The sequence below is a fragment of the Scyliorhinus torazame genome, chromosome 2 (genome assembly GCF_047496885.1).
Source record: "Scyliorhinus torazame isolate Kashiwa2021f chromosome 2, sScyTor2.1, whole genome shotgun sequence".
In the NCBI taxonomy this organism is placed as follows: Eukaryota; Metazoa; Chordata; class Chondrichthyes; order Carcharhiniformes; family Scyliorhinidae; genus Scyliorhinus; species Scyliorhinus torazame.
Genome location: NC_092708.1, coordinates 49,708,077 through 49,734,064, shown reverse-complemented (window position 1 = coordinate 49,734,064; position 25,988 = coordinate 49,708,077). Strand labels below are relative to the sequence as shown.

The following is a 25,988-nucleotide window of genomic DNA, read 5'->3' as shown; positions in this document are numbered from 1 at the left end:
AAATCGTTGCGATGGATCAAATCGGCATCTCCCAATTGAACAAACAAGCTGAACAGAATCAAGAACGTTGGGAAAATAATGATAACAATTCGGACAAAAAGAGTGCTGAGGATTCACCACAGGAGCCTGAGGATGGATGGGGGGGGGGGGGGGGGGGATTTAAAACAGCAAACGTGCCCACAACTAATATCTCAGATCTCCAAACTTATGCATAAAGAAAATTATGGGGAGGGGGTGTATTATTCATACAAATATAAAATTGAAACATACAAACATAATGGGAATTGACCCATATTTAAAAGCCAGGCTGCACCTACCTGAGCCGCCGGGCCCGCCCGCGCGCTCTCTCCCCCTCGCTGGCTCACTCACTGCCGATCGTCGCTCAGGTAACCAAGCGCCTTTGTCTAATCCCGCCCCCAGCGCCCTTTGCCATCTAACCCGCCCGTGACCTCCCACCTGCTCCGTCACTCGGTTCGCAACGCCTCCCTCTCCCCCCGCGGCATTCTGGGCCATCTCCGTCCTGGCACATGCGCAGTGCCCCGGGTATTTTCAGCTGCAGGTTTTTTTTTTCTCTCCTCTCGTTCTCTCTTGCCCCTCTCTCTCTCTCACCCTGCCTGCCTCCCTCTCTCTCTCCGCACCACCCCCCCTCCCTCCCACCCTCTAGTCTTTCTGTGCAAAGCTCCTGCGAAGTCCCCAGAAATAAAACGGCCGTTTCTCTCTTTTTGTTATTATGAGTCCACATTCCCAACCGGATACATCCCGAGCGTCTGAAAAACTTCCTGGATACCTCCCTTAACAACCAGCCGACCTCCAGGGCCTGGCCAGCAGCCTTCTAAGTGCCATTTGAGCCCTTTATTACCCTTTGTTTTTGACTTTTTTTTTGAAACGAAAGCTTTGGCGAGGGAGGAGGGGGGGGGCAAGAGTTGAAGGTAAGTGGTTGCAAAGCAATTCCCAGCCTCGTTTTTTTTTTAAATTTAAAAAAAAGAGAAAGATCTTTATTTTATATGAAGTGTAAATTTTACACTAATATATAAATATTTCTCAGTGTTAAGAATGTGGTCCTGTTGGAGTTTGGGGTGTAATTTTTTTTAGGTATATTTCGCAGAAGAGGGACGTTGCTGGCTCCTGAAAATGGGGTTTAATCTGGTTTAAAGGCTTCTATTTATCCGCCCCCTCTTTGCTGCTGCTGCTGATGATGATGCTACGTTGCAGGCCACGGCCATGCGTGACTGCTGTTTACAACAGTCCAACTTCAGCTCTTGTGGGTACCAACCCCGCAGTAATCAGAGCGGTTGTTCCATCCTGATGCAAAAATGTGTTTGGATATCTGGAAGGAGGGGGGGGGGCGGGTTGCAGTAGGATCTGCAGATTGGTATGCATTCTCCCCCCCCCCCCCCCCCCCTCTGTTTGAAAATGTGAATCGACTGGCAGTTAAGATACCGTCATGTTTGTGATTTTTCATATTTTGCATATTTACAGGCCCAGTAGGATATGGATTACAATACCTAGGATTTCAAACCCAAAGAAACATTTGGAGTTGAAGGGTTTAAACATTGTGCAGTTTTGCCATCTCTCACTCCAGTATTACATTTTTATTACAAAACTCCAGGGATTTAATGTTTAAAAAAAAATAAATGCACAATGTTAGAACTGATGTGCTTGGTGACTTACTCTGCATATATATATATGTTGATATTGTTCCATAGTGTTGTTTAGATCATAGCTTAGTGTGAAGATGGTTTTGCTTGGAAAAGGAAAGGTTCTGATGCTCTATGTTTTTTAACCAAGAAACTTTAATTACATTTTGAAACTGCGCTGTGATGTACATTGAATTTATATATTAAACATATAGCAGCAACTGATTTAATTGCCAGTTGGCAGTTTTGATTTAATGTTCTGTGCTTTCTTTTGTTTTATAATTAGTGTAATTTCAAGGGACATTTTTATAGAAGTTGCAGAAAATATTAGTTATTTTTACAGTGTTCTTAAATGCTGTTAATTTGAAGTTCTACAATTTCGTTCCCTGGTCCGTTTGTTGACCTACATTAAACTATGAAATAAACTTTTCTATATTTGTTTGATTTTTGTATATCCCATTCTCCTTGTTTTTTGTTTTGCATAATACCCAAAAGATTGATTTCTCGCCTAAGTGGTTGTGTTGGGGTTGAGGTGGTTCCAAGATGACACACCTCTTGATGGAAGCTTAAAAGTGATTGCACTTTTTGCATTAAGTTTTGGCAAACTATTTCCTGAACTAATTAGATCTGCACCACCCCTCCAGCGTAATGTTAATTGTATTCATAGCTCCTAAAGAATTGGACCTATGATTGCATCCTGGGATTCTTCCCACTTGGCTGTAAATAACCCAGTGTGAAATAGCTCAATGGGTAACGTGGTCCTTCTTAAATGAGCATTTGTGAAAAACTGCAACTTTTTAGCTGGTTAAACAGTAACTCTGTATGTCCATGTAGGCAGTCACAAAACCTTGACTTATGTCAATCTGCACTTAAATTCATTGGTGTTGAATGAATGGGATCGTATTTGAGGTGAGCATATTGGGCACACAGAAGTCCTACAGGTTTCCCAGTGGCTTGATTTCGAGCTCTGTCAAGATGATTTCTTGTATCAAGAGATTTTGCTGACTTAAAACAATGGTTTTATTTTTCTCTCTTTAAATTGTCAACTGTACTCTTCTGGAAAGTAGATATGGTTTGAGCTGATTACATCCCAAAATTAGTTGTATTCTTATTTTGCTTCAAAGTCTTCAAATTCAAATGAGTGGCAAGCATTCTTAATGTAGCAATATACTGTACTGTCATATATCTTATTCAAGGAAGACATATTTTTATGCCAGTACTATATGTTTCATCAAATTTTATGCCGGCTTAGAGAACCTTTTCTGAAAAATTGGTAACATTTGACCTATGTTAGTTACGATAAATATACAATGCTTGAAGTCTCGATGCAATGATGTTGCTGAAGTATCTGCCATTTATCCAGCAAGTATATTGAGCATTTTTGTATTTTCATTTTCAGAATTATAAAATTTTAAGAGGAAAATTTGTGCGGTTTGTTTAAAATTTTGTTTTCAAAATATATGATGTGCCTTGGGAAAGGTTTGAACAAGTACTGCTGTTGTAGCAGCCTTCAATGTAGTATTATCTCCAGAAATGCTCTTCAAAATATGTTACTATTGTTTTAATTTTAATGAATGTCTTCATTTTTATTTTACAATCATTCTCCTGCACGAATTATGATCAGTATATACTATCTCCTGTCAAAAAAAGGTGCTTGATAACTGATGCTACAATCCTTGACAGGATAGATGCTGAGAATTATGTTTCCCTTCGCTGGGAAATCAAGAACATGAAGTCACAGTTTTAGAATACAGGATTGGCCGTTTAGGACTGAGACGAGGGGCAGTTTCTTCACACAGGCTTTGCTAATCTTTGGAATTCGCTCCCAGAGAGCTATGAATGCTCAGTCATTCAGGATTAAATGAAATGAAAATCGCTTATTGTCACAAGGAGGCTTCAATGAAGTTACTGTGAAAAGCCCCTCGTTGCCACATTCTGGCGCCTGTTCGGGTAGGCTGGTACGGGAACTGAACCGTGCTGCTGGCTTGCCTTGGTCTGCTTTAAAAGCTACCTATTTAGCCCAGTGTGATAAACCAGCCCCTGCAGTGTGCTAAACCAGCCCCTAGTCAAAACAGGTTGATAGATTTTTTTGGTATTAAGGAAATTAGGCATTATGGAAATTAGTGTGGGAAGATGGAGTTGAGGTAGATCTTGTTTAATGTTGGGGCAAACTTGAAAGGTCAAGTAGCCTGCTTCAATTCATGTGTTCTTATGTATACATCTGTGTAAATTAGATTATTTTGTATATCTACAAGTGTAGCTTCAGCTGACTTGAGTGAGGCATACTCATTGAAACAATTGGTGACGTTTTATTTCGTTGCTATGGAGATGTTGCACACACAGAATTTCATCAACCCAAAAAAATGTTGTAAAGAAATATGTGCATGTGACACAATTGTGCAGCAATGAAGTGACTTACAACATTTATATTGATGGCTTATTGGTGCTATTGCTTGAATTGAAAATGGAAGTATAGTGTAAAATTTTGTATTAAGCCTTTTACTTGGAAAAAAATCAGTTTGCAATACTTTCCGATCAAAAACAAATTGGATTTCTATTTATTTTCAATATGCTTGTATTGTGTTTTTGTATAATCCTTTTGAGGAAGTTCATTGCACATATCCCTGTACATGCCTAAATCCTCCACAAAATTTGAATTGCTTGATTACATTGAGTTGTTAATTAGCTGTGCGTTGAGAATTTTCAAAAGATCGTTCTGATTTGTGATGTTAGGGCGGCACGGTAGCACAGTGGGTAGCACTGTTGCTTCACAGCGGCAGTGTCCCAGGTTCGATTCCCGGCTTGTGTCACTGTCTGTGCGAAGTCTGCACGTTCTCGCTGTTTCCTCCGGGAGCTCTGGTTTTCCCCCACAACTCCCGAAAGACGTGCTGTTAGGTAATTTGGACACTCTGAATTCTCCCTCAGTGTACCCGAACAGGTGCCGTGTGGCGACTAGGGGCTTTTCCCAGTAACCTCATTGCACTGTCAATGTAAGCCTTCTTGTGACAAAGATTATTATAATATTTCAGGTAAATACAGCATTTGTGGAGGGAAAAAGTTAATGTTTCAGGTCGCTGACCTTTTGTCAGAACTGAAAAGGTTAGAGATGCAGCAGATTTTCAGCAAGTACAGGAGCAGGAAAAGTAGAGGGAAAGAACAAAAGGAAAATACTATGATCGGGTGGAAGGCAGTGACAAACGGGATATCATGCAAGGTAAAGGAGATGGTATAAGTAAAGAATCAGAAGGTTGCTCTCGAGAAAGTGTAAATGGGAATAGCAGAATCATCAAGGCACGGTAGCACAGTGGTTAGCACTGTTGCTTTACAGCGCCAGGGTCCCGGGTTCAATTCCCGCTTGGGTCACTGTCTGTGCGGAGTCTGCACGTTCTCCCTGTGTCTGCGTGGGTTTCCCACAAGTCCTGAAAGATGTGCTGTTCGGTGAATTGGACATTCTGAATTCTCCCTCAGTGTACCTGAACAGGTGCCGGAGTGTGGCGACTAGGGGATTTTCATAGTAACTTCATTACAGTGTTAATGTAGGCCACTTGTGACAATAATAAAAATTCTTATTAAGATTATTATTAGTAAAAGATAGACGCAGAAGTTATGATCTGGAATATTTGAACTTGTGTTGGGAGCCTGGAAAGGTGCCTAATTGAAAGGTGGGATGCTGGTCATCAAGCTTGCATCGATGGCAGAGGTCACAATGGGAGGGCGAATGGAGAAATAAAATGGTAAGTAACCATAAACTAGTTCACACATGCAAACAGAGCAGAGGAGTTCCACCAGGCATATCTGCCACCACCAAACTTATCTCCCACCCCCCTAACCAAAACCATACTCAATTCACTAAGATTGTACAAAATCACTGAGAATTATTCTGCAGCTAATGCTTCAAAAAAGTTGATCAATAGCTTGGTAGTATCAAGGATTTAGTTGTTTTTAATTGATAGCTTAATGGTTAGGTTTGTTCGATATTTTTGGCTAGTCTATTGTTAAAAAATATGGCGGGCTTTTTGCAAATAATGTTTAATTAGCCGCAAGGGCAATGGAATTTGCCTCAATTGCTAGCACATTTTGCATGAATATCTACTGAACATGGCCATCGGAGAAAATTATTTTATGATGCGAAGCATCTTGGTGGCCTCTCGAACACTGCTGCATTTTGTATAAATCAGTCCATGCATTGATATTTTGCATCTGTAAAGACCATTATGCTGCAGTTATGTGGAAAATTTCACCCATTTTCAATGTTTTGATGAAGACAACAGAAGCAACTGAACATTTAATATGATAAATTAGGGTTCATTTCATCTGTGGGAACAGGGAATGTTGCTTTTCTTTCACATGGAGGAAATGTTAAACTGAAAAGTGTTGAAACCGGTACAATTAACTTGGCAGTTACCTGCTTCTGTGGCTAATGTGAAGTGTAGTAGTTTCCGTAAAACATAAAGTTCTGTCAAGAAATTGTTAAAAATAGAGGCTTTGTATCTGAAATTAGAATATTTTTATTAATTAACTGGCAGCACAAAACCAACCAAATGTTTTTAGACGTGTGCATTGAACGATGGAAGTCAAGTTACTTTTTCTGACCCAGGGTTACAGTTTGAACTGGTTTCTGTGCTATACACAGTGGACTATCACAGTCCTCCAAATTTACAATTAACATGGAAATATAATTTTGGTATTTTATTGCTAGGAAGTAGGCTGTGATTCAAAGTTTATTTTTGTTTATTCATCGAGTATTCCAGACAACTTAAATCCGAGATACTAGATAGGAAGATATGTGTGCGTACGCGTTTGAAAGCGAGTAATAAGCAAGTTAACTTAGACTCCTCATGCTGAGTTATGTCATTACCATAATAGAAATGGTAAGAAATAGCTGAAGTAGCATGTTAGTTTAAATTCTGGTTTAGATACCTTTTTGCCAGCTGATATGAAGAAATTCTGTACGGTAGTGTTACTAAATGCAAAAATCAAATTTGAATTTGCAATTTTGAATATTCAGCTTTTTTCATAGTAATTTTGTTACTGTTATTGTCCTCGTTATACAAGCAATGTTGTCCATTAGAAACTGCTGACTTAATCACAGGTGTGGCTATTGTAACACTGCTTCAGCCACATGCGCTGACTGATGTTAGTAGAAAACACCTTGCTTACAATCTCAAGATAGGTACTTCAAATGTGATTTACTTAGGAAACCTCTACTACCATTCAGTAACAAGAAGGTAAAGCACTCACAATGATCAACGAACACTTGCGCACTTTTTTGCCTTGCAGTTTTACGAACAAACGCCCAAAAATCTGAATGTACTTAAATGCTGTGAAAGTGTGTTGAGATCGTATGCCTAACAATGGTCTTTTATACTTATCAGTAATGCAATTAACAACATCTGGATTCACAATTAGCCAATGTGTCTAATGGTTAATGCATTGGACAACATGCCCGAGGAGCACCTAATCTCATAAATTCAAAACCAATCTTCAATCTTTGTTGCTTTGGATGATTGCGAACTTGCATTAGAGGTTGTAATTAACATTTGTGTAATTGACTGGTCCTATTTTGTGCAAGCATTTATTTGTCTGAACAAAACTCTGACTTCTACACAATTGGCTTCACATAAAATACAACATGGACACTCGCCCTTGAGTCCAACCAGTCAGTATTGGTGTTTATTCTCCACATGAGCAGTAGTCTTCATCTTGTATGTGCACCCTATTCCCGTATGCCTTTTATCCTGTTCTCTGTCCTACATCTCATAAATTTGATTTTATATCTCTGTCATTCCAGACTCCTAAGCCACTGTTTATATTTGCATCCCTTCACCTTTTAAACACCTCCATCAAATTGCCTCATGATCTGCTCTGTTCCAACAAAAATGGCCATATTTAAAAAAATGATTTCTTCCTATTTGTATTCTCTTATACCAGACAGCTTCCTGGTGAATGTGGGCTGTACCTTTTTTTCTGTTGCTTCAGCATCCTTCCCTAGCGTGGACCCAAAACTTCAACTTCCAACTATGGTCTTACTGAGGCTTTATAAAGATTCAGCATTACCTCTAGACTTTTGTATTCTATTACTGTAAAGCCAGTACTCCATTAACATTTTTTAATATAACCTCAGCCACTTGAGTTGTTGTTGTTAATCTTCTGTGAATCTGGACTCCTAAATCCCTAAATTTTTCCATTTTATCCAATCAGCTCCCATTCAAAATATAATTGCTTTTTATTTCAACCAAAATGCGGCAACTCACACTTAATGACATTGAATTCCATCTGCCTTTTTTTTTTTTTGCTCACTCCACCATCTTATTGGTATTCCCTTGCAGCTTACTTTGGTCTTCATCATTACTTACTGTGCCTCATGCTGAAGTATTTTCTGTAAATCCGATGTGTGCAATGAACAGAGGTAGTTCCTGAATAAAATTCAGCAACACCTTCGATCAAGACTTTCTAAAAGTCCATGTATACGAGATCAGCTGCATGTTCTGCAGTCTTCATATCAGATACAGCCTAAAAGAATCCTATCGGGTTTGTCAAGCGCCATCTCCCTTTCTAAAATCTATGTTGGCTGCTTTTAATTATTTTCTCCATCATCTGGACATTTTGTAATTTTATCTTTAATTAAAGTTCTAAAATGCCCCCACCACAGATGTTAAACCAACTAGCCTATAATTACCCTGGCCCTTTCTGTCTCTCTTTGTGAAAATGGATACAAAATTGCCCACTCTCCAGTCCTCAAGCCTTAATAGAATAATGAAGTATAATTTCTCGGACCTCTGCTATTTCTTCCCCAGGATCATTCAGTGTCCCTTCAGACCCAGGAACATTTCCTCCTTTGATTTAACTGATTTTATTATTTTTAAAAGTATAGTGATTATATTTTAACATGATCTCACTGCTTGCCTTTTGTAAATGCTGAAACAAAATACTTAAGTAGTCTGCGACTTCATTTAGCTCACCATTACTTGACTATGTTCTTCATCCTGATATATTTGCAGAATACTTTACTGTTTTGTACCATTTTCTTGAATTTTCCTCCTCGAACTCCTTTATTTTGTTTCACAGAATCATAGAAGAACCATAGAACCCCTACATGCAGACGAAGGCTATTCAGCCCATCAAGTCTGCACAGACACTCCGAAAGAGCACCCTACCTAGAGCCCCCTCCCCCAACCTGTCCCATAACCCCGCATATTGATCATGGCCAATCCACCTAACCTGCACATCTTTGGACAGTGGGAGGAAACCGGAGCACCCGGAGAAAACCCATGCAGACATGGGAGAATATGCAAACTCTACACAGTCACCCAAGGCCCTTGGCGCTGTGAGGCAAGTGCTAACCACTGCAACTGTGTCATTTTCTTGATATCTGTAGATTCCTTGGGTTCCCTTCTTCAATTGTTCCTGAGCTCTTTCGCTGCAGCACTTAGAAGCTTAAAACACTTTCCCTATTTTATAGCCTTAAAATTGGAACGAGGCCATTCAGAAATGAAATCAGGAAGGACTTTAACGCAAATGCTGCCCCGAAAGGCTGTGGATGCTGGGACAATTGAAGCTTTCAAGACCTGAAATGGTTTGATTTTTGTTATTTAATGTTGGGTAGGAAAATGCAATTGAAATGCAGATAAACCTAGATTCTGTTCCTTTGCAAATTTGATCAAAATCTTCAAACCTGAACTCTCTTTTTAAAGATGGACTGAGGAAATAGCTAGGGCCAAATCTCGAACATTTTGATTTCAACAAGGATATAATAGAGTTTCCAATGCATATATGGGTTATTTTATAAATTTTTGCTTGCAGAAATGCCACGTAGAGCAACAGTTTGTTTTTACATTATCCCCTCTCCAATAAATTACTTGATAGAAAGCACAAATGTGATGGGAAGGATGAAACTAACAGGTTGTTTGTACTTATGGCAACTTTCACTTCTGACCTTGGACTTTTCGATCATGCTTTCAAATCCATGCTGCTGGCATGAAAAACTTCGTGAGGACGATCTCTCTTTCGACCTGAAATGAGTTGCATGTAGACATAGGCCAGTCTCACTGAGAGAGGCTACGGATGGCCATTGAGGGAAATGGAACCATAGCAAAGTGGAGCAGCATTGCAGAGTGGTATGAGGCATATTGTGAGTGATGGATAGAGGGACCTTATTTTGGATCTGGTTGTGATGTACCTATCACTTATGATGTACCTGTGAAATTGATATGTTGATAGATTTTTAGTCTCGAGGGGAATTGAGGGATATAGTTATTGTGTGGTAAAATGGAGTTGAAATTGAAGGTCAACTATGATTTTATTGAATGGCAGAGCAGACTTGATCTACCCCTGTCCCCAATGTATCCTCTAGGCTGTACAGCCACACAGCAACCTGAAAGCCCCAACACTGGCCTTGGACAAGTCAGCCTCCTGAAATTAGTGTGCCACAGCTGCACAAAAAAAGGGCCACACTCAAAAAAATAAAAATTAGTGGGGAATGTTGCCTGCTACTATTTCACATGCCCATATGTTCGAACCTGCTTCAAGCTGACAATACCATTATCATGTTGATCAGCTCAAACCTTTTTTGGTACCTAAAAATTTGATCAGGAAATGGAGCATCTTAATATGGTCATTATTTTGGAAGCTGAAAATCAAATGTTGAAAAGATTCTGCAAAATTTAGGAAGATTTCTTAAGGCCATAAGTTTCAGTGTTTCAAGCTGAAGGTTTGCGGAGGGGAACACGGATTTTGTTGTGGGATTATTTTTCCACAATTTCATAATATGTTTTGTTACGTTACTAAATTAATTTGAAATATTTAATGGATCTGGTCTGAAAGCTTGAGCAGAATTTAATTTATTCGAAAGTGTACTGTACCAGTTTTAATGTAGGATTTACATTTGTTTTTGCGATTAATTATCTTTTCAGCTGATAGTTTTCTGTGAAATGTACCATAACCAGTAAAGTACGTTGTGCAGTTTTGCAGCGATACTCCATGTAAGCTTTGTAAATTAAACTTGATTTGGAATGCAACTGTAATGTGTGGTATAGATCATAGCCATTGTGCTGCAGATATCCATTATTGCCTACATGGTGATTGTGAGTGGAATTTATTCAAAGCATCTGGATAATGGTGCAGTGGATTTGATGTCTTTAAAGGGGCAGAAGGAGCAAGTCACTAACCTCCATGATGTGAACTTTGAACTGCTGTACATTGTGTCAGTTAAATGAAGATCAATTTATAAAACCATTTATATTTTCCAGTTACTTTGCTAATCTTTTAGTTTAACATATTCACACTTATTTCATACTCTAACATAATACTTATTCTACTTTGCATGTAACTGTATTGATTTAAACTTCTTCACCTCTGGACTATGTAGTGGCTCCAGCTTTCAATTAAATTGAACAGCCTACACAACCAATATATTTTATTAAACCGCTAGATACATTTCTATGTACCCAAGACATACAGAGATACTTTCCAGCATACCGTAACAGGGTAGTAGATAGTGAACTGGAAACAGAGGAAAACAGGAATTAGGAGGTGTTAGAAGCATGGACAAAGAGAAGCACCCTTTCCAAGATTATTGACAGCAAAACGAGATGGTCCTGAAGAGATACTGAGGGAGGGAGTTTGGAGTTGACCAATGAAAAGTGATAGTATTTTAAGCAAGTAGATCATCTAAGCAAAGAGCGCTTGAATGAACATATGCTTTAGGAAACTGGAGTTGAGAAAAGGGTAAACTGTAGAGGAACCTGAAAGTGGGGACAAAAATCTTTGCAGGATGAGGAAAAAAATGCAGAGCTTAAGCATAGCGGAAGATGAAGCTCCATATGTTGGCCTTCCCAGTTTCAAGTGATAAGGACGTAGGTTAAGAGGGTTTGCGGACAAACCTGAAGTAGAAATGGAGCCAGGCAGTGTTTAAGATGAAACCTTGATAACTTATACTGAACTTGGGTTTGATCTAGATGTACAGGTCCACAGGTCACTGAAAGGAGCAACCCGGGTGGAGAAGGTATCGTCAAGAAGGCATATGGCATGCTTGCCTTCATTGGCCGGGGCATTGAGTATAAAAATTGGCAAGTCATGTTGCAGCTGTATAGATCCTTGGTTAGGCCACAGTATAGTGTTAAATTCTGGTCACCACAGAAGGATGTGGAGGCTTTAGTGAGGGTGCGAAGAGATTTACCAGGATGTTGCCTGGTATGGAGGGCATTAGCTATGAGGAGCGGCTGAATAAACTCGGTTTGTTCTCACTGGAACGATGGAGGTTGAGGGGCGACCTGATAGAGGTCTACAAACTTATGAGGGGCATAGACAGAGTGGATAGTTAGAGGCTTTTTCCCAGCGTAGAGGGGTCAATTACTAGGGGGCATAGGTTTAATGTGCGAGGGGCAATGTTTAGAGGAGATGTACGGGGCAAGTTTTTTACACAGAAGGTAGTGGGTGCCTGGAACTCGCTGCCGGAGGAGATGGTGGAAGCAGGGACGATAGTGACGTTTAAGGGGCATCTTGACAAATACATGAATAGGATGGGACTAGAGGAATGCGGGCCCCGGAAGTGCAGAAGATTTTAGTTTAGACGGGCAGCATGGTTGGCACAGGCTTGGAGGGCCGAAGGGCCTGTTCCTGTGCTGTACATTTCTTTGTTTGAGTAATGCGTAAAGATCCAACACCTTCTGGCTTTATACCTGAGGTAGCAGCTGGAGGTATTTACTGGAACCAAAGTAATTTGGCCGAATATGTTCATATGCTTTTCCCTTCACATAGGAAAATAGTTCTAATCCTATTAACCCACCCAGTTCCCTGCAATCATTTTTTCATCATTTGGTTTCTTGCACAATTGGTCATTCGCTGTCTTAACTGAATGATTGATCATGTTGCCAATCCAAATCTTCTTTCCATCTGATACAATGTCAGGAGGAGCCAGTGAATAGAAGCAAAATACTGCTCATGCTGGAAATCTGAAATATAAACAAAGTACTGGAAAAACACAACATGTTTGTCAGCATTCGTGGAGAGAGGAACAGACAAACTTTTGAGTTGAATATGACTTCTTCGGAACAGAAGAGCTATATCTGAATCAAAATGTTAACTCTGTTTCTCGCTCCACAGATGCTGCCAGATCTGCTGAGTTTTTCAAGCACTTTGTTTTATTCATGATTCATTTGACCTCTATTGTAACCCAGGAAGCTGAAGATAATTTTACCTGTTTGGTATCAGTTAACTCAGTAGAAACAAGGAATAAAGCCAGGCATCTACCCAGAGTGTATGATTTATCAGCTTGCTTAATACATTTGCAGAACTATTGGAGGAGTGGAGGCCCTTCATGCAAGTTCTAAGTCTTTGAGTTGGCAGGTCATTGTACCATGGGTGGCCATCACAGCAAAGCTCCAACAAATATCCTCCATCTACTGGCAACCATTCACATGCACTTCCAGCAGGCAGAGCTGAATAGTAAACAAGCCAAAACCCTAAATTATCCTCAAACTAGTTACAGTATAGATAGAATAGAATTTACAGTGCAGAAGGAGGCCATTTGGCCCATCGAGTCTGCACCGGCTCTTGGAAAGAGCACCCTACCCAAGGTCAACACCTCCAGCCTATCCCCATAACCCAGTAACCCCACCCAACACTAAGGGCACTTTTGGACACTAAGGGCAATTTATCATGGCCAATCCACCTAACCTGCACATCTTTGGACTGTGGGAGGAAATCGGAGCACCCGAAGGAAACTCACGCACACACTGGGAGGATGTGCAGACTCCGCACAGACAGTGATCCAAGCCGGAATCGAACCTGGGACCCTGGAGCTGTGAAGCAATTGTGCTATCCACAATGCTACCGTGCTGCCCACAAATGTGGAAACCAGTTGTACCATTCTTGCTACAGTCTGACTGAGAACTAATTGGGGTTGAATCTTGGATTGTCTTGATCTTACTGTCTCAATGTCTTACTGCCAAATCAGCTGAGGCATCAGAAAGAAGAACATTTTATGCATTGGCAACTAGTTTGCTTGAATTGCAGAGCAGATTGAATGAGCTGTATGGTCTCCTCCTATTTCTTATATTATTTTCTTCTTATAAGTGATAGAATGGTGGTACACCACCCAATTTTTCCTGCTACGAGAAAGCAGCTCACCTCCAGCAAACCGCCCACGGCTGTGGAGATAATTTACGAAATCAACAGGAAATTGCTCAACCTATGCCACAATCAATCTAAAAGCAAAATCATTCTAACCTCGGTCATTCAGCTTTAGTATGTCGACGACACTTGCATGTGCGCTTCGTCAGAAACTGAGCTCCAGGTCATTATCGTTGCCTTCTCCAAAGTCAACGAGCTCCTGCAGTACAGCAGGAAACCTCCAGGAGAACAGCAGACTCGCTTTAGAGATCTCCTCCGAGCATACCTGAAGAGAACATTCCTGCTGAACAAACAACTCATCTACTGGACCCTTAAAGCACCACCTGTCCCACGTGTGGCAAAGTCTGCATATCATGCACATCTTGCCAGAATCTCTCAACTGATCGAACTGTGACAAAAGCAAGTCATGCTCGATTCTGAGTGGTAGGCCGTTTTTAAATTACTAAATCAAGCCAATGAGGAGAAAAATTGGCCAGGGAATCCCATTCACTGTCCTGTGACTCTTATTAGAAACAGGCATGTGAACATTGAGTGAGGAGAGTGTAAAGCTTGGTTATAGTTACCACTGTTGTAAATCTCCATTTGAGCTCCTCCGTTGCACAACCATGCTGCTTGACACTCACTATCTACTATCTATGCTTAATGCTTAGGTTGGAAAGACCACTTGTGCTGTGGAACAATGGTCCAGTGTGAGTCAGCAGAGGATGGAATAGAAGTGGTGGAATAGTATTGTAATCCACTTCAAATAGCATCTCTCAAAGCTGAATTAAACTTTATTTGTATTACTCTGTATATTCCATAGATATTTCAGAATATGAAAAATCACATTTCAAAAGTGAAAGAAAGATGTACATTGTTGGATTCAAGTCGGCCACAATAGAAATTTAAATCTGTCTGTTTCTGTGAATCTTGTTCAAATCTAGCTGTGTTTAAGTGTTTGGCTCAATGACTCACAGATCAAGGTTAATTTTAAATGGAAGAAAAATGACATTTTATATGAAGAAAACTGTACAGCTTTCAACTGTTATCTTTCCATTTTCCAATCCAGATTTTTTTTGTTTTATCTTACTGAAATGAGATTCAGGAACTGACACTAATTCTGTGCTCCTAGTCCCTGCATTGAACAATATTGAACTAGCCGTGACAAATGTATGTCACAGTAGCTTGTTCAAGATTATAGCTAACATTATATTGTGCCAATAAGTTAATATGGAAACCATTTTTACTTAACAAAACATAGAATTTGTTTCATGTTCATAAGGTGACCAAAACTACTTTCTCGAGCACCAAATTGATAATGCATTAATTACCATAATAAACAATAAATGTAAGTGTAGCAAATCTTTTGGATTACAGATCATAAACTTCAGGATTACCAATGCACAGAAATCTCTGGCAATCAACAAAATAGAAGTTCAGGGTGGGTCAAAATTTGTATTGCACAATTAGTGTTATTTGATCGAGTAAATTTAGGCCTATCAACTTAGACTCTACCTGTACCTTAGTGCAAGGTGAACATTTCAATACAATAACCATATCATTACTGCAATAACAGAGTTAACTGCATTGCTGTGGAGTTTTAGATCTTGGATAGGCAGCATTTGAATTGTCTGCTTTTTCTTTAAGAAAGTTCTATACTATTTCAATAAAGTAAAAAAATATGCAACTCTTAATAATTCTATTAATTTGGATTTTCTATGTAATAGGGAAACTTGCCAGTCTTGAGAACCATTCTTGGAAATCTTTTCGGTACTCTCTCTAATGCCATCACGCCCTTGAACTTGATAATCAATCATGATCATAATGAATGGCGGAGCAGGCTCGAAGGCCCGAAAGACCTGAGTTTGCACGATCTCCCTGTGTCTGCATGGGTTTCCTCCGGGTAGTCCGGTTTCATCCCACAGTCCAAAGATGTGCAGCGTCGGTGGATTGGCCATTCTAAATTGCCCCTCAGTATCCAAAAGGTTAGGTGAGGTTACTGGGTTACGGGGATAGGATGGAGGCGTATGTGCTCTTTCCAAAGGCTGGTGCAGACTCGATGGGTCAAATGGTCTCCTTCTGCACTGTAAATTCTATGATTCCTGCTTCTATTATCTATGTATCTATAAATTGTGACGCCCAGAACTGGACACAATGCTCAGGGCCGAACTATGTTTTATACAGATTTAACATAAGTTCTTTGCTTTTGTACTTTATGCCCCTATTAATAAAGCCTATGATGCTGTATGCTTTATTAACTGTTTTCTGAACATGTCCTGACACCTTCAATAATTTATGCATGTATTCACCCAATCGCTATGCTTCTGCACCCCCTTTAGAATTGTACCCTTCCTACCAAAATGAATCACTCCACAGTGCTCTGCATTAAATTTCATCTACAACTTCGCCATTTCCACCAACTTGTCTCTGTCAGTTTGAAGTTGTACACTATTCTCCTCATAGTTCACAATGCTTCCAAGTTTTGTATTCTCATCAAGTTTTGAAACTGTTCCCTGTACACAACGATCTTGGTAACTTTTCAATTTATATATATATGCAGGGATCCTAAAACCGACCTCTGGGGAACTTGACTATAAACCTTCCTGCAGTCTGGAAAAGCATCCCTTAACCACTACTCTGTTTCCGCGATTCAACCAGTTTTGTATCCATGTTGCCACTGCCTCTTTCATTCAATGAAGTCGAACTTTGTTCACAGGTTTGTTGTGCAACTCTTTATGAAATGTCTTTTGGAACTCCATGCTCCAGCTGAGATTATTCTTGAAGGCTCTGCCTTTTCAACCTTGCCCCTCACCTGAGGTGTGGTGACGCTCAGATTAAATCATCGCCACCAATCAGCTCTCTCAAAAGGAAAGAGCAGCCTCTGGTCCTCGAGTACTATGATGACTTTCATTTCATTTTCATTTTGCAATATTCCAACTTAATGCCCAACTACAAACTTTAATTTTGGTAGACTGCAACAAATATTAGGATACTTTGTCAAACAAACAGGAGCAAAATTCTGTGGAATGCCTTTAATCTGAAATAAAAACACAGTAGTGGACTCGCCAACACTAAGGGCATTCAAATGGTCATTGGATAGACATATGGACGATAAGGGAATAGTGTAGATGGGCTTTAGAGTGGTTTCGCAGGTCGGCGCAACATCGAGGGCCGAAGGGCCTGTACTGCGCTGTAATGTTCTATGTTCTAAATGCTGGAAATAATCAACAGGTCCGGCAGCATCTGTGGGGAGACATCCATGTTTCAGACCTGAAACGTAGATGCTGCTGATTATTTCTATCATTTTCTATTTCTGTTATTGGATATACTAATAAATATTGAAATGAAACTGTCCTAGGGCTTTATTCTGTTTCTGGTTGTGATTAGCGTCACAAGTAGGCTTACATTAACACTGCAATGAAGATACTGTGACAATCCCCCAGTCGCCACATTCTGGCGCCTGTTCAGGTGAGGGAGAATTCAGAATGTCCAGTTCACCTAACAAGCGCGTCTTTCAGGACTTGTGGGAGTTAAAAAAACTGGAGCACCCGAAGGAAACCCACGCAGACACAGGGAGAACGTGCAGACTCCGCACAGACGGTGACCCAAGACGGGAATTGAACCTGGGTCCCTGGCACTGTGAAGCAACAGTGCGAACCACTGTGCTACTGTGCCACCCATAATTATAGTACTGGCCTTGCTAGTGACACCCACATTGCAGGAATGATTTTTTAAAAATTATGTTTAATTAGGCAAGTGAAAAGACATCAGTCAAAGGTCCAACTGTATTCCAAAATCAATCTTGCGAAAAGTATGATGAGGGATTTGCTTGTCAGCGGACACCCATCAGGCTTGTCTATTGATAGGTTCTTTGTAATCTTCCACCTGTACTCGATCATCTGATAGTTGGACAAGCTTGGAAGATTTCAAGTTTTGAGGAAGGTTGTTTCTTCTGTGGTTCTGTTTTCAAGCAAATTCAGTCGTAAAGTGTCATGACATTTAGATGTTATCTAGAATCATCAAGATGATAAGCAGCCAATCCGGTGTGGCTGACATTTTTGTCTACTGCAGGGGCCGTCCTTTTTAGCTGTGCAGTGTTGTGGAATTTAAATTGTGTTGTGGAATTTTAAATTGATACTGTAATTCCAGAGATTCTTCAAAAATGCTTAAATTTAACCCCCCCCCGATCGAGGTATTATTTATCGGGCACCACATGACGTTCTCTGGAATATATTAGTTGGTGATTTTATTGGAGTTTGAACATTGGCAAAATAGGGTGAAGCACTATCTATTTGAGCTCAAAACATTGGACAGTACATAACACCAGTCTCTGATATATTGGTGTTTGCATGTCTGCTGCTTTCGGTATGACCTAAAAGCAATTTGATGTGATGAATGAAGCATATTGTGGAAGAAGAATATTGCCCAATATTAAAGCCTGCTGGCTAAAGTGGGATTTTTCCTGTGGTGATTTTCTGCCAATACATTGAATATATTTGGTGACAATAATGTTCTTTGGTATTCGTGTGCACTTTGCGATAGAAAATAGAGGAGTCACATTTATGTATGTGAATTGAACGTCTGAGGGCTTCTGTTGAGTGACTTGGCTGTTGGAAAATGATGCTGTCTGCGTCTGGATTGCCAGTTTTCTAGATTTCCATTTACATTGTGCAAAAGTAGAGATTTTGACCATTATCCAGAATTGCAACAAATTCAACTATTTTTATGTTAAAGGGTAGCGGTCTGCCATGTCCAGTTTATTTCTGGCTGCATCTAGACCTAGTCTGTATCCATTTTAGGATAGCTGAATTAACTAGGACATTTCTTGGCATTGCATACAAAAATCCTTAATCTGCGTACAAAATGCAGCCACAATAGTTTTTTTTGGGTGGAGTTGGTGGTTTCAAGTATACCTACTTATTAAAATTAGTCCTTGGTATTTGAATTGACTGGTTGGAAAATTATATGAAAATTTTGTCTTTTATTTTTTGACTGTCCTACAATATATTTGTAGTGTTCAGAAACAGTTCAGTCTTGCTGTACCTATAGCAAAGGACTTAACATTTATATAACCCCTTTTATGACCTCCGGACATCCCAAGCACTTTACAGCCAAGGATAAGTGAGAGGCAAGAATCTTTGAGTGTGTATTTATCACTAAAAATAAAATGAGAACAAGAGAGAACATAAATCTATATTGTTGGCTGTGCATCAAATTCAGCAAGGCTGATTTAAATCAAGTACTTGCTTGATTGCATTTTGAATTGCATGCAATGGTGTTGCAGAGATATCTAGCGTGCTCCTTGTGCAAGCCTACTTTACACATCTGATATCAGGTAATTTACATAGTTTGGCTGGCAATGATAGCCATGAGGCAGTATGAGGTGTGGGTTTCCCAATTAGCATTGTGCTCCATTCAGGTTTCAGTAAAATGGGTTTTGGAAATTTTCATATTCTTCCCATTTAAATTCAAAACTGCAGTAAAAGCGATTATATCCTTCTTCCTTCCAAACTTGGGTTGGGCTTGGATATTCCATTTCCTGACCTGCCTCCTACCATGCATCTTCCATAAACATGAGCTCATGCAAAATTCTGCTGCACATATCTTAATTCCCACCAAATCCTATTCATGCATCACCCCTGTGCTCCCAGCATTGGCATTAAAATTCTTATCCCTAATTTCCAGCCCCACAACATTGCTAGATATCTGCACTCCTCCAATTCTTGGCTTTTGCGCATCTTCAGTTTTTAACTCTCTACCATTGGTAGCTGTATCTTCAGCTGCCTAGTTCTGGAGTTTCCTCCCTGAATCATACAACCATTAGAACCTATCTTTTTGGCTAAGTTTTTGATCACTTGATCTAATAACCTTGTGTTGTTGCTAACTTTTGGTTGGTTCACTTGGCTCTGTTTTATAACCGTTGCCCTCGAGTTGCCAGGTATTTTTATGATACCGCCACGAGGTTCAAGTTCGAGTAATGACCAATAACTGAATACACCGATTAGAAAGATTTAAATCAAAGCACATTTATTATACACAGTAATCGCTACTCATGCACAAATTCTACGTCTAAGCTACTTCTACGACTAACAGGCCTGTACTTAACTTCGGACTGGCCCACCAGGTCAGGGGAACAAATGGCCTTTCGTTCGGGTTCTGAGTCTGCGGGATTCGAAGCTGGTACGGATTGATAGCTAGGAGCGCCTATCTCGCAGCGAGCGTTGACTTAAGATTTACGATCTCTCGGCGACAGTTGAACCGGTCACGGTCAACGTTGGTTCGCGTTGCTGGGTGACCTGGTCTAGAAGAACAATTTGAACTTGGGGGCTTAACTTTATAGTCCCCAGGGGCTTCCCGCCTTTTGGGGCGGGCCCTGTATCTGGTTCTAGGTGATTGGACTTCGTTCCAATCGCTTGGTTCGATTTCTCCAATACTGGAGCGGTTCCCTGATCGATGGGCGGTCTTGAGGTGTCCGTTAACCTCTTTTGTGTTGGCTCCTGCTGGCGTTAGGGAGTCTGGCTTAGTTTTGTTTGTCCCAAATGTTGCTATTGTTCCCGGGGATTGCTTATTAGTATGTAGATGATTGCTACATTATTATGCAGATGGCTACTGGTATCGATGCTGTCTGGGCTTTGCAGAGTTAAATACACAGCAAACTTGCACCTGCTGGTTTCTGCCTGTGTTGGCTGAATTTCCCTTCAGCCTTTGCCGTTCGCCATTTTAAATCGGGACTTGGCCAACTCAGGTGGCTACAGTGTCTTGGTGTCAAATTTTGCTCTGTTGCACTTGGGAGTTTTACTAAGTTAAAGACACAATGTAATTGCAATTTTTTGTTGATATAGCATTTGTTTTGGAATCTAGGATGCAGAACGTTTTCACAGATCTGGGACTTGTGTGGTGGAGGGAGCAATTTGAGATAACAAGTTGAGAGGATTACACAACTACCATTCAGTATCATGTGAAAGTTCTACATTCAGATGCCAAAACATGACTTAGTGTGTAATCTAGGCTCACAAAGTGCAGCAATGAAGCTGGATGTTCAAGATGCTGTGGTACTATATGCATAAGCACGGCGTTTTATTGCTGTCCTAACAGTATGCTTTCCACAGCCAATGCCACCAAAGATAAAGTGATCAATCATCTGCTTATGGGACATAGTTGATGCAGAACAGCTGTCATGCTTCCTACATAAACTCTAAAAAAACATAATACATTGTGTGAAGTATTTTCTGATTTTTGGCATGGTGATAAAGGTGCTATATGAATGCAAATCTCTTTTTTTCTTTTTCTTCTGTGTAGAATGAGTACCAATGTATGTCTTGTGACAACTAGGATGAAGTTGGGATGGAATTAAGCTAAAACAAAATTTGCAATAAGAAAGCACTCAAGACTTTTGTATTTATCATTGCAAAAAGGAAAAAGAATAGAAAATGACTGCTGTGAGCGGTTATTTCATTCATGGATGTGGCTGTTCTTGGTTCTGCATTTATTGCAGATCCCCATTACCTCTGAGAAGATGATCATGAGCTGCCGCTGTGAATTGGTGGAAGTGTGAATGTTTTGAGAACATTATTCTTCAAGTGAAGACTTAATGCTTTAGATCCAAGTTTGAGACTCAAACTTACTTGCAAATTAGAATACCAGCATCAAAATAGCTAACCGAATAGAAAATGAAAACCATTAAAAAGTAAAGCCACAATAGAACTTGGGCTATCCAATCCAGCTCAGTGCTCTTGGGTACTCCAAAACTGCTGCCAAGACTGTTCCAGTATTTTAACTCAACCATGATTGTATTTCCCAGTCAGGATGCGCAACTTGGGGAGAACTTGGAGATGGTGGTGTTCCCATGTATCTGCTGCCCTGGGTCTTCTAGGTGATAGAGACCATGGGCTTGGAAGTTGCTGTAAAAGGAGCTTTGGTGAATTTTTGCAGTGCCTGTTATAGATAGCACATCCTGCTGCCACTGTGCACTGATGATGGAGGGAAAGAAATGTTTGTGGATGATGGAGTACCAATCAAGCAGGTTGCTTTGTCCCGAATAGTGGAAACTTAGGCCAAAGAGAAAATGCTGAAAAATCTCAGCATGCCTGGCAGCATCTGTAGGGAGAGAAAAGAGCTCACGTTCCAAGTCCAGATGACCCTTTGTCAAAGCTGACAAATGGTGGAAAGCTTCTTGAGTGGTAGAAGAGATTTTAAAACATGAAGTGGAAGAAATCAAACGTGTTATAGCAGAGTGAGCTGCTTCTCCCATAATGTTAAAGATCATACAGGAGTGTTTGAAACAGTCATTCTTAGAAAAAGCTAATTGAAACACTCATTTTTACATTTGTGCTTCATTCTGCAAGTAGGATGTGTAGCTGGCTATTGGGTTGGGAGGGTGACTGGAATCATGATGTCATTAATCCACAATTTCCTGCAGGTATCACAACATTACTTGTATTTATATAGTGCCTTTGACATAAAACATCCCAAGGTATTTCAGAGGAGCATTACTGATCAAAATCTGATGTAGAGCCACAAAAGGATGACTAAAAGCTTGGTCAGAGGTGTAGATTTTAAGGAGAGCTTTAAAAGGGAAAAGTTGAACTTGCGGTGGCAGCCATGGAACGAGTGGTCGTACATAAGGTGGCTCTTGCCTGAGGTCTGATCCTTTGGCCCTTTCTATCCATTTATGGGGTTCTTGCAGGTGGAAAAAGTGGAAATATTAAAGAATACGGTATTCTCCTTCGGTGGGAAATATCGGAAGAACTATCAGATGAGGAGTGCGATGAATAAGAGACAACATTCGTGTTGTGAAGATCTGGTTGGCTCAGCAGGGGAAAATATGGGATTTACAGTGCAGAAGGAGGCCATTTGGCCCATCGAGTCTGCACCGAACCTTGGAAAGACCACCCTACTTAAGCCCACACTTCCACCCTATCCACGTAACCCCTCCTAATCGTTTTGGACATTAAGGGCAATTTAGCATGGCCAATCAACCTAACCTGCACATCTTTGGACTGTGGGAGGAAACTGGAGCACCCAGAGGAAACCCACGTAGACACGAGGAGAACGTGAAGACGCTGCACAGACAGTGACCCAGCGGGGAATCGAACTTGGGACCGTGGCGCTGTGAAGCCACAGTGCTAACCACTGTGCTACCGTGCCTTGATGATTCTGGAGGCTGGAGCCGCAGAATCTGACCATGAGGATCAGATTGCCTTGCTGGAGGCAGAAATGTTGATGATGGCGGAGGGTCAGAAGAAATTGAGGGAGAAGGCCGATGACCTGGAGAACGGTTCAAGAAGGCCGAACCTAAACTGGCACGTACGGTGAGGGCCAGTGTACAAAGCTGTGTAAATATATCATTTTGCCATGTATATATCTTGCTCTGCGCGATTTCTCATTTTCTTTTGTTACTGGGGGGGGGGGGGGGGTTATTGTTAGGGAGAAAAATTGTGTTAAAAAACTTTAATAAATATATATTTTTTTAAAAGAAGACCGAACCTGAGGATCGTGGGGATGACTGAAAGGATTGAGGAATCGCAGGCCACAGTATATGTGACTAAGATGTTGATGTTGGTGGGGAAGGGGTCTGTGACTGTCCTCCTGAAGTGGATCTGGCACATACATCGTTGAGGAGGAAGCTGAAATCAGGGGAGCTGCCGAGGACAATCATTGTGAGGCTGAGTACTTGGACAAGAGAGGATCTGGAGCTGGGCAACGGAGATGCATGAGTGCATCTGAGAAGGGCATGCCGTCCGTACCTCCCAAGGCTTGGGAGTGGAGCTGGCCAAGCGGTGGGCCGGGTTTAATAGGTTCAAGGCGGCCCTCTTCAGTAACAAAGTCAATTTACTGAAACCTTAATGTTTGCGGACATTAGATATTGGGTGGGTTTACCTGCGAAACCAACAGGAGGTGTCGTACTGAGGGAGGTGGGAATTTGTACGCTTTTGCACAGGGTTGTAATGTTTGCTTTTGTTTATGTTATCCACTCAGTATAGTTGTTTAGAAGTAGAGTTCTGTATCTTTTCAGCCTCCCTGCATTGGGGTAGTGATGTTTGTAATATATATGTGTGAGGCTTTGTGGGTAGCATGAGGGTGGAGGGGCTTGGTGCGGCACGGGGGTCGGGTGGGGCGGGGAGTGGAAGGGTGCTTTGGTCCAGAGGGCTTTGGTCTTTCGCCTTGGGTGGGGGCCATCCTGCTAGCAAGTAGGCTAGTTAATGGAAGTAATGTGGGGAGGGGAAGAGTCATGGTGGGTGGAGAGGGGGTTTGTGTTTTTTGGGTTGTGTTGGCCGTCTTTGTTTGTGGCTTGGGTGTGAATGGTGGGCCTGAGGAGGTGGGACTTTTTGTCTTCCTGGTGGGGCAGGGGTTGGGGGGAGGGGGGAGTTGCTGAAGTTAAAGGTGTTGTTGTGGAGCAGTTGGTTATAGGAGGATGGTGGCAGCCATCTTGAGGGGTCCGTGGAGGAGTCCATTGAAATATGGATATAGCTGATCAGGGTGGGGGGTACGGAGGTGGGGTGGACATGGAGCCCTACGACCAGACTGGTCCCTTGGAATGTTAGGGGACTGAATGGGCCTATCAATCAATCCCAAGTGGATTGGAGGTACTCAACAGCCCCTGAGGGGTTGTTGAGGAGTGGAAGAATCTCCAAATGGAATTTGAACTTGTGTCTACAGGGAAGGCGGTGGGGCAGTTGTGTCGCGCGAAGGGGTGCTCGATGAGCATGGGAAGAAGGCTAGAAGGTTGCTTGCGCACCAGTTGATGTGGCAGGCGGCGAGGGAGATTGGGCAGATTTGGGGATAGGGTGGTCACTGAGACAGGGAAGGTGAATGGGGTCTTTGAGCCCTTCTACCGAGGACTGTACAGGTCAGAGCTCCAAGGGGAGGGACTTGGGCATGAGGCGGGTTTTGGATGGCTTGGACTTTCCAGTGATGGAGGAGGGGAAGGTGCATGGGTTGGATGCCCCAGTTGGGCTGAGGGTAGTGATGGGGTGCATGTGTTTGATGCAGCCTGGGAAAGCCCCGGGTCCTGACGAGTTCTCAGCAGAATTTTCTAAAATGTGTTAAGAGGGCAGCATGGCACAGTGGTTAGCACTGGTGCCTCACGGCACCGAGGTCCCAGGTTCGATTCCGGCTCTGGGTCACTGTCCATGTGGAGTTTGCACATTCTCCCCATATTTCCGTGGGTTTCGCCCCCACAACCCAAAGATGTGCAGGCTTGGTGGATTGGCCAGGCTAAATTGCCCTTAATTGGAAAAAATGAATTGGGTACTCTAAATTTTAAAAAAATGTTCACAGAATTGGGGCCCCTTCTAATGGAGATGTTCGACGAGTCAGTTGGTAAGGGGGAGCTTCCGCCCACTTTGGCATAGGCATCAATTTCACTTACTTTGAAGAAGGATAAAGACCCAGGGGAGTATGGATTGTATCGTCCGATATCACTGTTGAATGTGCATGTGAAGATGTTAAGGTTTTTGCGAAGGAGGATTATGTGCCGGGGTGATAGATGAGGACCAAACTCCGTTTGTGAAGGGGTGGCAGTTGTCTGCTAATATTAGCGGGGGGGGCAGGAAACTGAAGTTATAATATCTATGGACGTAGTGAAGGCGTTTGACCAGGTTGAGTGGGATTATTTCTTTGTGTTGGGACGGTTTGGATTTGGTTGTTGTACAGGGATGTTGTACGGCGAGTGTTCACATAAAATAATATTAGCTCAGGGTATTTCCAACTGCATCGGGGAGCGAGGCAGGGATGTCCGTTGTCTCCATTTCTTTTTCTTATTGACGATCGAGCCATTGGCCACGGCGCTTAGGGCTTTGGGGATGAAAGGCTATTGAGTGGGGGCGGATGGAACACTGGTCTCCCTGTATGCAGACGACATGTTGTTGTATGTCACGGATGTCACGATCCGGTGGAGAGTATTGATATGGTTTTGGGGATATTGATTGAGTTTGGGCCATTTTCAGGGTATAAGCCCAATGGAGGAAAGAGCGAGCTGATTCCGGATGCAGGGGAGGGACTTGGAGAAGTTGCCGTTTCGGCTGGTTAAGGCGAGTTTTCGATGTTGGAGCTCAATTGCATCAGTTGAATTTGGCACACTTGGTGGAGAGGGTGAAGGAGGACTTTAAGAGGTGGGATTTTCTTCCGCTTTCGCTAGTTGGGAGGGTCAAGTTTGTAAATATGACCGTTTTACCGAAGTTTTTGTTCCTTTTTCAGAATCTTCCGATTTTTGTGCCTATGTCGTTCTTTGGTCGGGTG

The 25,988-nt window shown here is 41.6% G+C and overlaps 2 protein-coding genes across 6 annotated transcripts in view; one reads left to right on the top strand and one right to left on the bottom strand.

Annotated features, from left to right (window-relative positions):
• The window catches only part of orc4 (origin recognition complex, subunit 4), a 140,080-nt gene extending 139,638 nt beyond the window's left edge, over positions 1-442 (bottom strand). For 2 of the 3 annotated variants that reach the window (XM_072471375.1, XM_072471383.1), the window contains exon 1: positions 318-442. The gene's annotated coding sequence lies outside the window, so the exon portion shown is untranslated. The remainder of the gene's footprint in view (positions 1-317) is intronic. The other variant, XM_072471393.1, reaches the window with a different exon arrangement.
• A 107-nt stretch (positions 443-549) lies between these two features.
• mbd5 (methyl-CpG binding domain protein 5) overlaps positions 550-25,988 on the top strand; it is a 433,408-nt gene continuing 407,969 nt past the window's right edge. For 2 of the 3 annotated variants that reach the window (XM_072471349.1, XM_072471331.1), the window contains exon 1: positions 550-929. The gene's annotated coding sequence lies outside the window, so the exon portion shown is untranslated. The remainder of the gene's footprint in view (positions 930-25,988) is intronic. The other variant, XM_072471358.1, reaches the window with a different exon arrangement.